The sequence below is a fragment of the Idiotropiscis lumnitzeri genome, chromosome 2 (genome assembly GCF_059441095.1).
Source record: "Idiotropiscis lumnitzeri isolate Australia: NSW breed Sydney's pygmy pipehorse chromosome 2, RoL_Ilum_1.0, whole genome shotgun sequence".
NCBI lineage: Eukaryota > Metazoa > Chordata > Actinopteri > Syngnathiformes > Syngnathidae > Idiotropiscis > Idiotropiscis lumnitzeri.
In genome coordinates, this window is record NC_142392.1 from 11,485,285 (window position 1) to 11,497,342 (window position 12,058).

The 12,058-nt window shown below is 41.6% G+C and overlaps 1 pseudogene; it reads left to right on the forward strand.

Annotated features, from left to right (window-relative positions):
* The first annotated feature begins 3,510 nt into the window (after positions 1–3,510).
* Positions 3,511–6,587, forward strand: LOC148341688 (uncharacterized; annotated as a pseudogene).
* The last annotated feature ends 5,471 nt before the right edge of the window (positions 6,588–12,058 follow it).

Sequence of the window (12,058 nt, forward strand, 5' to 3'; positions counted from 1 at the left end):
CTTGTGTCTCTTAATTTACTGATTTGCATTCTCGTCTATGTGCAGACACACTTGTTCGTCTGGTAACCAAAACACACATCGGGCAATACTGCCAACTAGTGGCCAATGATATAACTGCTATCATTACATCTCCCTTTCAAACGTTAAACAATGCCTAAGCTTTTTTTTCATTCTTATTATTTTTTATTATTATTATAATAATTTTGTTTTGTTATCAATTATTTTCACTTCTTAACAATATCTATCCATTTTTTATGACAACAAGCAGCTCTACAACAATTTTAGCAACAATCACACAACATTAAACATTTTCAATCAGCCTGTCCGGTTGTCGTCTAACTCTTGTTGATCTTCGAAGAGGTTCAGTAATCCCAGAAATTGCTGGTGGTTTTGGTCTGTGCTCCTTCGATGTATCCACCTGCTTTGCAGCCTCAGCCGTATCAGAAGATTTCTTACAGTCCTCGGGAACCTTCAGAAGACTCCTCCTGTTCCTCCTCACTCTTTGTCCATGCTTTGTTTCCACAATCTAAGATCTCGGTCCGGCTTCGCTGAGGACAGTCGCTTTTCTGTCCCAACAATGAGGTCTCTCGATCCTTAGTGCTCCTCTAAAGGACGTCGACATAATTCATTAAGTCTTTGTGTCCCGATAAACTCATCTTCGCGTGTTGATACTTTTCGGTGCAGTTAGCTTAGCTTGTTAGCTTAGCTTGTAAGCTAGGTAGCCGCTAACGAAAAGAGGCACATGACTCATCGCCAAGCAGAGATCAAGGGCGGATTTTTTGGAATTATCATTTGAAAATGTGTGAAAGAACGACACCCAAGTACAAAGAGGAACTTTGTGGAATAAAAGAAGAGAACGAACAACATCTTCAACTGCTGGACGAAGTTTGCAACCAGCCTCGTGTTGTGCTACACAAAGCAGGTTTGTACCCGTTTTACTCTCATTTGCTTTGTAAAGAACGACTTTCTGTCGTTAAAAATATGCATCACAATATTAAGTTGTTTGGGGAAATGCGTTCAAGGTTATTGCCGTTTTATTTTTAATTATTGCCTTTTACTTGTCGGTTTGCTAAACATTTGTTTATGCCAAATAAAATCAGTGCAGAAAATGTATGCCAAAGAATAACCAATAGTGGGGGGTGAACTCCGTGTTTTTTCCCAGTATAAAATTTGAACTGATTATTGAACATTTTCCATTTTCTGGTTTTTATATCTTGTTCAAGCAATTCCTTCTGGAAGGAATTCTGCCTGACTCTACAAAATGTGCACACTGTGGCGAAAACATCAATGACGGTCGATCAATTTTGGTGAATAAAACACAAAATATTAAGTTTTTGTTTTTTTTAAAGTCAAGTACGTATCAGTCTTTTTCATTTATTAACTTTGTACTGGCTTCGTCGGGTGAGAGTCAATGAACCTCCGGTGGATCTGCACTGTTTTGTGCACGTGTGCATAGTTTCACTTCATCCAAACATTTAAAATGCATTGAATGCATCCATCCAGGGTTGCATGGATCTCATCAGTGAACAAGCGCATGCGGCAAGTAATGCATCTGCATCTTTGGCTTACTATGGTCTCAAAAAGGCTGAAAGTCACAACCCCCTTTTCTACCTACAAGTCCAGGAACATTTTGTTCCCGGTAATAAAGTTCCTGCGCCCCCTGGTCAGCTCCTTAATGGACCCACTCCAGTTCGCATACCAGCCTGGCATCAGTGTGGATGATGCCATCATCTACCTGCTCCACACTTCATTCTCCCACCTGGAGAAGGCGGGGGGCACGGTGAGGATCATGTTCTTTGATTTCTCAAGTGCTTTCAACACCATACAGCCCGCCTTATTGGGAGACAAGCTGGAGGAAGGGTCAGAGCAGACTCTTCCTACTCAGGAGGTTGAGGTCCTTTGGCGTTCGGGGAACACTCCTCAGGAATTTCTATGACTCGGTGGTTTCCTCAGTCATCTTCTATGGAGTGGTCTCCTGGGCAGGAGGCATCTCGGGCCGGGACAAAAAGAGACTGGACAAACTAGTGAGGAGGGCCAGCTCTGTCCTGGGCTGCTCCCTGGACTCTGTGGACTCAGTGGGGGGCAGGAGGATGACGGCAAAACTATCATCAATGCTGGACAAACCAGCCCACCTACTCAATGACACTCTGAGAACACTTTACAGCTCCTTCAGTGACAGCCTTTTACACCCTCGCTGTACCAAAGAGAGATTTCGCCGCTCCTTCCTGCCGACTGCTGTCAGACTTTTTAACAAGAACATTCGGTCAGGCCTACAAACGGGAGGGCATTAGTGCAATTGTGCAGTCCTAGGATGCAATATTAACTACTACTGTACTTTCAGCCAAGGGTGTACTTAAATATTGACCAATGATGTATTTTGTTTACCATTACAGTATTCTTATTACTGTACTTCTATCTCTGCAGTATTTCTACCATTGCAGGATGTTCACTATTACAGTACTTTTATCCTTGCAGTACTTTTATAATTGCAGTATTCCTATCATTGCGGTACTTTTACTATCACAGTACTTTTATCATTGCAGTATTTTTCTATCATTGCAGTACTTTTACTATTACAGTACTTTTACCATTGCAGTATACTTTATCCTTGCAGTACTTTTATCATTGTAATATCTTTATCATTGCAGTATTTTCAATCATTCAGTAGTTTTTATCATTACAGTGTTTTCCCCCTCTGTATAATGAACAGGCATTAGGAGTGTTTCCTTACACTAGATACGTTTATACTGTGTATATTTGCATGCTTTTTATGAATGTCTGCTGCGAATGTTATACATTAACGGCTACATTACGCCGCCGACTCTGTGTGATCTATATCTTTGCTGCTGTAACACCTCAAATTTCCCCATTGTGGGACTAATAAAGGACAACTTATCTTATCTTATCTTTGTACTTGGGTGTCGTTCTTTCACACATTTTCAAACGCCAATCTCAACAAATCCGCACTTGATCTCTGCTTAGCGATAACTCGTGTGCTTCTTTTTGTTAGACGAGAAGAATGAACGGCGTTGTCGTTTTTTAATGTCGTGCTGAATGGATTTCCTGGGTGAAAACTGCAGTCTGTTCAGCACAAAAGTGGAAAAATAGGACACGCCCCGCTGTGATATGATTAGCTGCTGGCTGTGTGGAGCACTGTCATCAATTCATGCGCCCCCCTTCGCATCGCACCACGCCCCACTATTTGAGAATCACTGTCTTAGTTAGTTAAAAAAAGAATAGCTAAATTATAGTTGACGTGTTTATGGTTGTTCTGAAGGTTCGCATGTTTATAGAATCATCCCTTTGAGTTGTGATTAAGAAGGGGATATTTTCCGAACTAATGTTAATTGTGATGGCTTTATGATATACACAGTTATATGGTTAATAATTGTGCATCGTTTGACATTCTGCTGTATTTTTAATACTGTTTGCCTTTGATTGGTGTGGCGCATGTAATGGACAATGTGCTTATTTTGTCGGTTGCGGGATGTCGATGCGCAATCCCGATTGATGACGTGAGAGAATGTGCACTTGAAGAAAGGAGATTGCGCACTTGAGAAGAAAAGGGGAGTGTGCGAGTCGCGGAAGGAGTCAGTTGGAAGGACAGTAAAAACCCGGTTATCGCGGTTAATGGGGACCGAGACCACCCGCTGTTAGGATATGTCACCAATTTTGTGTATTCATAATCATGTTTTTATGCACTATTTGTATCAGTAATAATTGCACACACACACAGACACTCACATTATTGCTTCAGCACATGCACACACAGCCACTCATTGTTTTGGCACACACACACTTGCCTAAATTAAGTTTCGTTTTCCTGAGTTTCACTTTCCATAAGTTTCGTTTTCCTCTGAATAAAAGTCCAAAGGGTTGGGCGAAGAAGTCAGTGAGAGTGCGGGAGATTGAACTGGCAAGACGTATACTTCACCTCCTGGCTTCTCCTCCCATCCGCGATGGAGAAAAGACAAAACCTTCCCTGGTCATTCCTCTGGTTCTCTGTATTTTAATTCAGTCTAAGAAGGCGTCAGGACCTTTTTAAACCTGACACCCGTGAAAACTGAAAATCCGCGAAGTAGCGGCACACCTTCAAAAATGCTTAAAAATATATATATATACAGTGGAACCTCGGTTCTCGAACGACTCTGAGGTCGAACTAATTGGAGTTCGAACAAAAAAAATAGAGAAATTGTTGCTTCGCAGTTCGAACAAACATCGGAGTTCGAACGCCCGTATGACGCGTGAGTGCGTATGCAAGGGTGGGATGCTGAGCAGCCAATTGACCAATTGTTGTCACGTGCGGACGTGCTACGTGCTGGGAAGTGTTTTAGTCCCTAATCATGCCTCCTAAGAAGGTCAGTGCAAGCAACAAAGCTGCTACTAGCGAAAAAAGAAAAGTAGTGCGTACAACTATTGCATTTGATTCGGTGTTCGAACAAATCGGTTCTCGAACAGGGTTCTGGAACAGATTATGGTCGAGAACCGAGGTTCCACTGAATATATATCTCTTTGGCTTACGATGGGCTTAAAAAGGGAGAACGTCACAACCTCCTTTTCTACCAACAAGCCCAGGAATATTTAGTTCTATCTCTTAATGCAAAAAGAAATACTTGTAAACATATTTCGCTTGAAGGATTTCTATTCTATCAATGACATTATGTTGCGATGGCCCCCAGTGGTCCCCATCAATAAGTTAGGGTCCCACAACAGGTGTTCCATCAGACGCACACAAAAGCCTGTGTGTGCTAACTTCAGCTCGCTTCCAGAAACGTCTGTGACTATGTCAGGAATGAAATCGGGCATCAGCCGCAACGTGCTTCCTTTTTAAATGCTCGTTTATCACTGTTGTGCTGCTAAAGGGAGGTTTACATCGTAGGACGTAATTTTGTGAAATGCCCCCATGGTCCGGTCCAAGTTGGGGTCCACGCATTGCTCCGTATGCGGCAGGCACAAGTCAAGGTAGCACGGTAGAAACAATATAAGACAAAGTCGCTGCATGAGGTTTGACTTGACCAAACCAAATTTGTCTTTCTGTGTCCTGCAGACGTCAGTGAAAACGATCTCCTTTATGTAAAAGAGGAGCCAGACTTGACTCACATCAAAAAGGAGGAGGAGGAGGAGGAGATCAACAAGTCACCAGTGAACATTGTCTCTATAAAGACTGAAGATGAAAACAAGGATGAGAGTGAGGACAAGAGAGGGGCGGAGCCTACAAGCATCAGCTCAAGTCATCATGTGACAACAGAAGGTGATGAAGACCACTGGGGGCCATCACAAGTACATAATGAGGACACATTATCAGACGATCATGACGATGATGATGATGATGATGATGATGATGATGATGGGCAAGCCAAAGGTGAAAGGGCATGTCACACTGACTCATTCACTTCAAAGCTGTCTTTAAAAGGGCACGTAAGAACGCACAGTGGAGAAAAACCTTTTTCCTGCTCAGTTTGTGGTAAAAGCTTCCCTCAAAATTCAAGTTTAACAATCCACACAAGAACGCACACTGGAGAAAAACCTTTTTCCTGCTCAGTTTGTGGCAAAAGTTACTCTCGAAAGTCATATTTAATAATTCACACAAGAACACACACTGGAGAAAAAACATTTTCCTGCTTGGTTTGTGGTAAAAGCTTCTCTCAAAATTCAAGTTTAACAATCCACACAAGAACGCACAGTGGAGAAAAACCTTTTTCCTGCTCAGTTTGTGGAAAATGCTTCTCTCAAAATTCAAGTTTAACAATCCACACAAGAACGCACACTGGAGAAAAACCTTTTTCCTGCTCAGTTTGTGGAAAATGCTTCTCTCAAAATTCAAGTTTAACAATCCACACAAGAACGCACACTGGAGAAAAACCTTTTTCCTGCTCAGTTTGTGGCAAAAGTTACTCTCGAAAGTCATATTTAATAATTCACACAAGAACACACACTGGAGAAAAAACATTTTCCTGCTTGGTTTGTGGTAAAAGCTTCTCTCAAAATTCAAGTTTAACAATCCACACAAGAACGCACAGTGGAGAAAAACCTTTTTCCTGCTCAGTTTGTGGAAAATGCTTCTCTCAAAATTCAAGTTTAACAATCCACACAAGAACGCACACTGGAGAAAAACCTCTTTCCTGCTCAGTTTGTGGAAAATGCTTCTCTCATAAGGCAAATTTAACAATCCACACAAGAACACACACTGGAGAAAAAACATTTTCCTGCTTGGTTTGTGGTAAAAGCTTCTCTCAAAAGTTTGATTTAACAATCCACACAACACAGTGGAGAAAAACCTTTTTCCTGCTTAGTTTGTGGCAAAAGTTTCTCTGATAAGTCAAATTTCACAAAACACACAAGAACACATAGTGGAGAAAAACATTTTTCCTGCTCAGTTTGTGCCAAGAGGTTCTCTCAAAAGTCGTATTTACGAAACCACACAAGAACACACACTGGAGACAAGCCATTCAGTTGCAGCGTTTGTGCTAAAAAATTCTCCACTAAACAATATGCGGAGAGTCACAATTGTGCTGGTGAGAAAAGCAGCAATCCTTGAAGCTTAAAAAAAAAGAAAACAAATAACTGAAGGAACTGACTCTTTGTGGTAAGATGTAAATTTTGATTTTGAATAAAATATGATATATTGAATTTTGCAAAGCTTTTTTATTGACATTAAGCCAATGTGATCTGTGCCAGAAGAAGCAATGTGTCTGAGTGATCATGATTTGTTTTGTGTGTTTACATCAAACATGTAAAGGAAATTAATTGCCTTTGCCTGTAACAACATCTGTTAATATTATACTTTTCAGCTGTCTTTTTAATCGTACCTAATGGAAAAGGTGTGAGAAGAAACTGTGCTTATGAAATCGGTGCCTTCCACAATCATCAATAAAATCACTTGTTCCACTTGCTCAACTGGCCTTCATTACGTTGTGAAAAGGTGAAAAACAGATCTAGAAGTTGAACTATAAAAAGAACAAGAAAGAGAAACGCAAATCGTCTCAGTTTCTCTCAAAGGTTTTGGTATGTCAGGAGTTGGCAACTTGATGGCGACTGGAGTCAGCGCTGGTTTTCTCGCTGTGTTTGGCTGGCTCGTATATGTATGGTCCATTGAACAAAACTCAAACTCTTCAAATATTCCCTCACATACATTTAATACAGTGAACCCCCGCTACTTTGCGGTTCACCTTTCGCGGGTTCAGTGCTTCGAGGGTCTAAAAAATATTCGGGAGCATTGTAGTTTCGCCGAGCGGCACAAGGGGGCGCTGAAGCGGTTAGACGGCCGGCGTGCGCCGAAGAGGTGAGTGGACGAAGAGGAGAGTGGCCGAAGAAGAGCAGGTTCCCCCGGACACGATTGGTGGCGACGTACACGATCGGACACCGTGCGTGAGCTGCGAAGGAGACCCGCCGGCGTGTGTGGCTGTCAAGCCGAAGATAAACAACTTCCGCCCGGGCACTCGCGCGGCGACATTTGGCTTCGTTCGGGACCGTGCGTGAGCTCCGAAGGAGACCGGCCGGCGTGCGTGGTAGTTAAGCCGAATAGGAGCACCTTCCGCCCGGGCAACGGCGGAGAGCGAGGCTGTCAGTTATGAATGAATAAATGAATAAATGAAGAATGCCACCTTTCATTTCACTGTCATGATCCGTGCCTGTCATGCCGCGTGTGTTTTTGTTTTTTCAGCTGTGTGGGCGTTCCTCCAGCGATAGTCTCGCGCCATGCCATCAGCTGCTGCGAGATGCGCTGATTACACTGGCTATATTGTGATTATAATAAATATTGTAACGTTGTATAATAAATCAGGCCAATTTGTCCATCAGCGAACGCTTTTATTATTAAGCCAAAAACGGCTGCTGTTGGCCGCAACCACGCCGATCAGAGAGAGAGCAACACAACAACAACATAACGTTCACTCCCCTGCTGCCTTCACAGCCTCCACAGAAAAGAGGAAAACACAGAACCCTTGAACTATTTACAAAGTCGCTACACTATCTTTGTATCACCACCTTTTTTCCGTGTCTGCGTTTGGAGAGTCCTCTTCAATCCTCCAGTTCTGCTGGAGGATCATAACATTCACAGGGCACACCGGACGGCGTACCAGCAGGTAAAAGTCGAAGTAATTGAATAAATACAAAAATAATGGCCGGGGAATAAAAAAATAATAAGTTTTAATATTTGTTTTTTTGTTATAACATGAATTCGCTGGTCAGCTTAATACATATTTTTTAACATTATGCTTTTCAGTTGTCTTTTTAATCGTATTTAATGGAAAAGGTGTGAGAAGAAACTGTGCTTATGAAATCGGTGCCTTCCAGTCATCAATAAAATCACTTGTTCCATTTGCTCAACTGGCTTTCATTACGCAAGCATAAGTTTAAATGTTTTACTTTTTCCGGACATTGGCTTTCTATAAATTTCTAGTCCTTACACGTCAATTGTTGTTTCGGATCCTTTTTTTCTAGCTTTTTACTGTTTGATTTCCCCATGTTTCCCTTAACTGTTCTCCAATCCCTGAACAGGTTGACAATTACTCTGTTTTAGGTAATTCCCAAGCTTCTGCTTCCCAGACAGTTGTTAGTTAAATTTCCCGTTCCAAAATGAGGTTGCAAGCCTCCATGCACATGTTACACAGCTTGAAATGATGGGCCAACTCATCTGCCGTGCAACGTATTTATTTTTCTCCAATCAGCAGCACTTCTCCCTGTCAGGGCACAATAGTAACATTCAGAAATGTTCTTGAAGCGCAGCTTCTCTTGCGTCCTCACAAATTGACTGTTCTTCTGCTACCGTCACACCAAAACCATTTCTATTACAATTTCTGACAATTCTATGACAATGGTTTTATATCTTAGACCACATAACTTGCTGTATTATGTTAGCGAGGAAAACACAATATGCACGTTTAATAACAAAGACTATAACTCAATGAAATATAATTAAATTAAAGGGTTTTAGCTGTTGCTCTTACAATACTTTTTCACATACTGAACTGGTTTAATCTACTTTACTACAGTTGTCTTAAACATTGAGAACTTCAGGATGAACATTGTATATCTTTGTGATGAAACCTAAGAATTAATAGATTTCTAAAACATTAAATGTGGGCAATGGTTTCCAGCACTGGCTAATGGGTTAGTGCTAATAGAAGCCCACAACATGCACTTTGGAGCTTAGCTTGGCAAAACACTAAGATTAATACTGGCACCTCATGACACAACCTATCCTGTTTCACATTAACTTTGGCCACAACTTCAACTTCTAAACACCTCGCAACGTCAGTTACCAAATTACACATATCATGCTGTATTGTTTCGTCTCCCGCGATCGCGTCGCACAACGTATCCGCCATTGCAAACGTACGTCGTCACGAATCATATTCAAAAACTAATTTATATACACACATCTTCTATCTAACTAGACATCTACAACACCTGCAACGTTTGTGACCATTGTCTACTCCTGCTTATCCTTTTTAGCTTATTTACAATAGATTTTACCTGTCAGGGCACAATAGTAACATTCAGAAATGTTCTTGAAGCGTAGCTTCTCTTGCGTCATCACAAATTGACTGTTCTTCTGCTACGGTAGTCAGCGTCGGCTCTGATGAGCAAGGTCCTAGGCACCCTCTGCTGGCGAAGCTAATATTGCACCCTGATAAACATACAGAGACTAAAGTCCTCATGTTCTCATTGGAAAATGACATTCAGCCCAACGACAATAAAATTTCGGGGGGGGCAACCATTTCTATGTATCCATTTATCGCATAGCGCCACACACACTTATTCATTCACACTATTTTTCCCCCTATTTTTCCTTTATTTTCCCTCTTGACTTTTATTTTTCCCTTTTTTTCTTTTTCCCCTTATCTCTCTCTTTTCCCTTATTTCTCTTCCCCTTATTTTTCCCCCTTCAAACGCGCGTGGAGGATACACCCCTGTTATCCTCTATCAGTTTTATAGACTATCTCTGTCTCTTCACGTAACATTGACTAGTATTCTTACGGTTTTACACAGTTTTAAAGACTTACTCTGTCTATTCGTAGTGGAGTCCGCCCTCCAATATCCCCACGGAATTTTGTTGAATTTGTGGCGTGAGCCGTTCTTTAATGAAGTGCGCAACAGCCAGCAACATAACAGCAGCGTAGAGAAACCGGAAGTAAACAGAGTCTTCTTCGCGATACACAAAGTCACAGCATTAAGCAACAGCACCACCCATTGACAAATTACCGTACTACAACACTCCCACTTAATTTTACAATGGTATCTCAAGGTTTTAAACAATTTTACAGAGCTGTGCTCCCTTTTTCAAAAAATGTCAAGACAGGCAAACCAAAAGCACATTTCTCTTTTACAGTGAACTTCAGGAACTCTTTTTCACATTTCTTCAGGAACTCTTTTTTCACGTTTCACACATTTTAACCAATTCAACTGTCAGACACCAACATATATTTAGACTGGAAATAGTCCAATTTCCCTTCTAAGATTTTCAAATCTTTGTTTCGTAAGTGGCTTGGTCAATATATCCGCTTTCATGTCATTTGTTGGACAATATTTGATCTCAATTTGTCCATTCTGTACACATTCACGGATGTAGTGGTATCGAATGTCAATGTGTTTAGTTCTGGAGTGGTCCACAGGATTCTTTGCAATTGCGATTGCTCCTTGGTTGTCCTCCAAAATTCTTATGGACATATCCTTCATCCCAAGATCACTCAGTAATCGTCTCAACCAAACACCTTCTTGTGCAGCTTGACTCAGTGCGACATATTCAGCTTCAGCTGTTGAAAGTGCAACTGTCGCCTGTTTCTTGCTAAGCCAGCTCACGGCTCCTCCACTTCCTAGGAATATATTGCCTGTTGTTGAGCGGCGGTCATCTTGATCACCAGCCCAATCAGCATCAGAGAATCCAATCAAAGTATCTTTGTTTGACTGCTCATACTTGAGAGAAAGGTTTGCTGTCCCTTTCAAGTATCGGAATATCCTCTTCACAGCAGTCAGATGTGCAGCGTCTGGATTTGCGTTGAACTTTGACACAGTGCTCACTGCATGAGCTATGTCTGGTCGTGTGGCCATTGCAGCATACAGCAAACTTCCTACCATTGATTGATAGATTTGTTGATTTACTGGCTTACTGACACCATCGCTTTTCCTTAATTTGACATTGGCATCAGCAGGAGTTGCTACAGGGTTTGCATTGTCCATTCCATATCTCTTGAGTATAGCCTCGATATAATGCTTCTGACTAAGAAAGACACAGTTCTTATCTTTGTCTTGGACCACAGAGATGCCCAGTATGTAGGACAACTCACCCATGTCTTTCATCTTGTAGCGCTCACCGAGGGTCGTTTTCAGCAGGTTCATGTTCTCCTTTGACTGTGTTATCAGAATGAGATCATCCACATACACAGCAAGTATCTCAAGCTCTTCTCTTGATCTAACAAACACACATGAATCAGCTGTACTCTGTTTAAATCCTATTTCCGTCATGAACTCGGTGAAGGCTTTGCTCCAGCAGCGAGGTGACTGCTTCAGTCCATAAATTCATTTTTTCAACTTACATACCAAGTGTTCTTGCCCAGGTTTGACGTATCCCTCTGGTTGCTCCATGTAGATTTCTTCTTCTAAGTGTCCATTGAGGAATGCAGTTACAACGTCCATCTGGTGTACATGTAAATTGTTTTGGATAGCAAAGGACAGTAACGTACGAATTGAGTTGAATCGTACCACTGGTGAAAAGGTTTCATAATAGTCAGTACCAAACAACTGTGAGTAACCTTTGGCGACAAGTCGACACTTGTATCGCTCCAGTTGTCCATCACTAAGATACTTGACTTTGAAAACCCATCTTGATCCGACTGCATTTCTTTCCTTTGGTAAATCCACCAGGTCCCACGTTTCATTTTCCAACAGCGACTCATATTCCAAATCAGCTGCCTCCTGCCATTCCTTTGCATTTGGACTCATCATTGCTTCTTTCATCGTGACTGGTTCCGTCACACAGCATATTTTGGCATGATGATCAACAATAACTGTATCAGCAAACTCATCATATCCATATCTCTTTGGAGCTTTTTTCAGT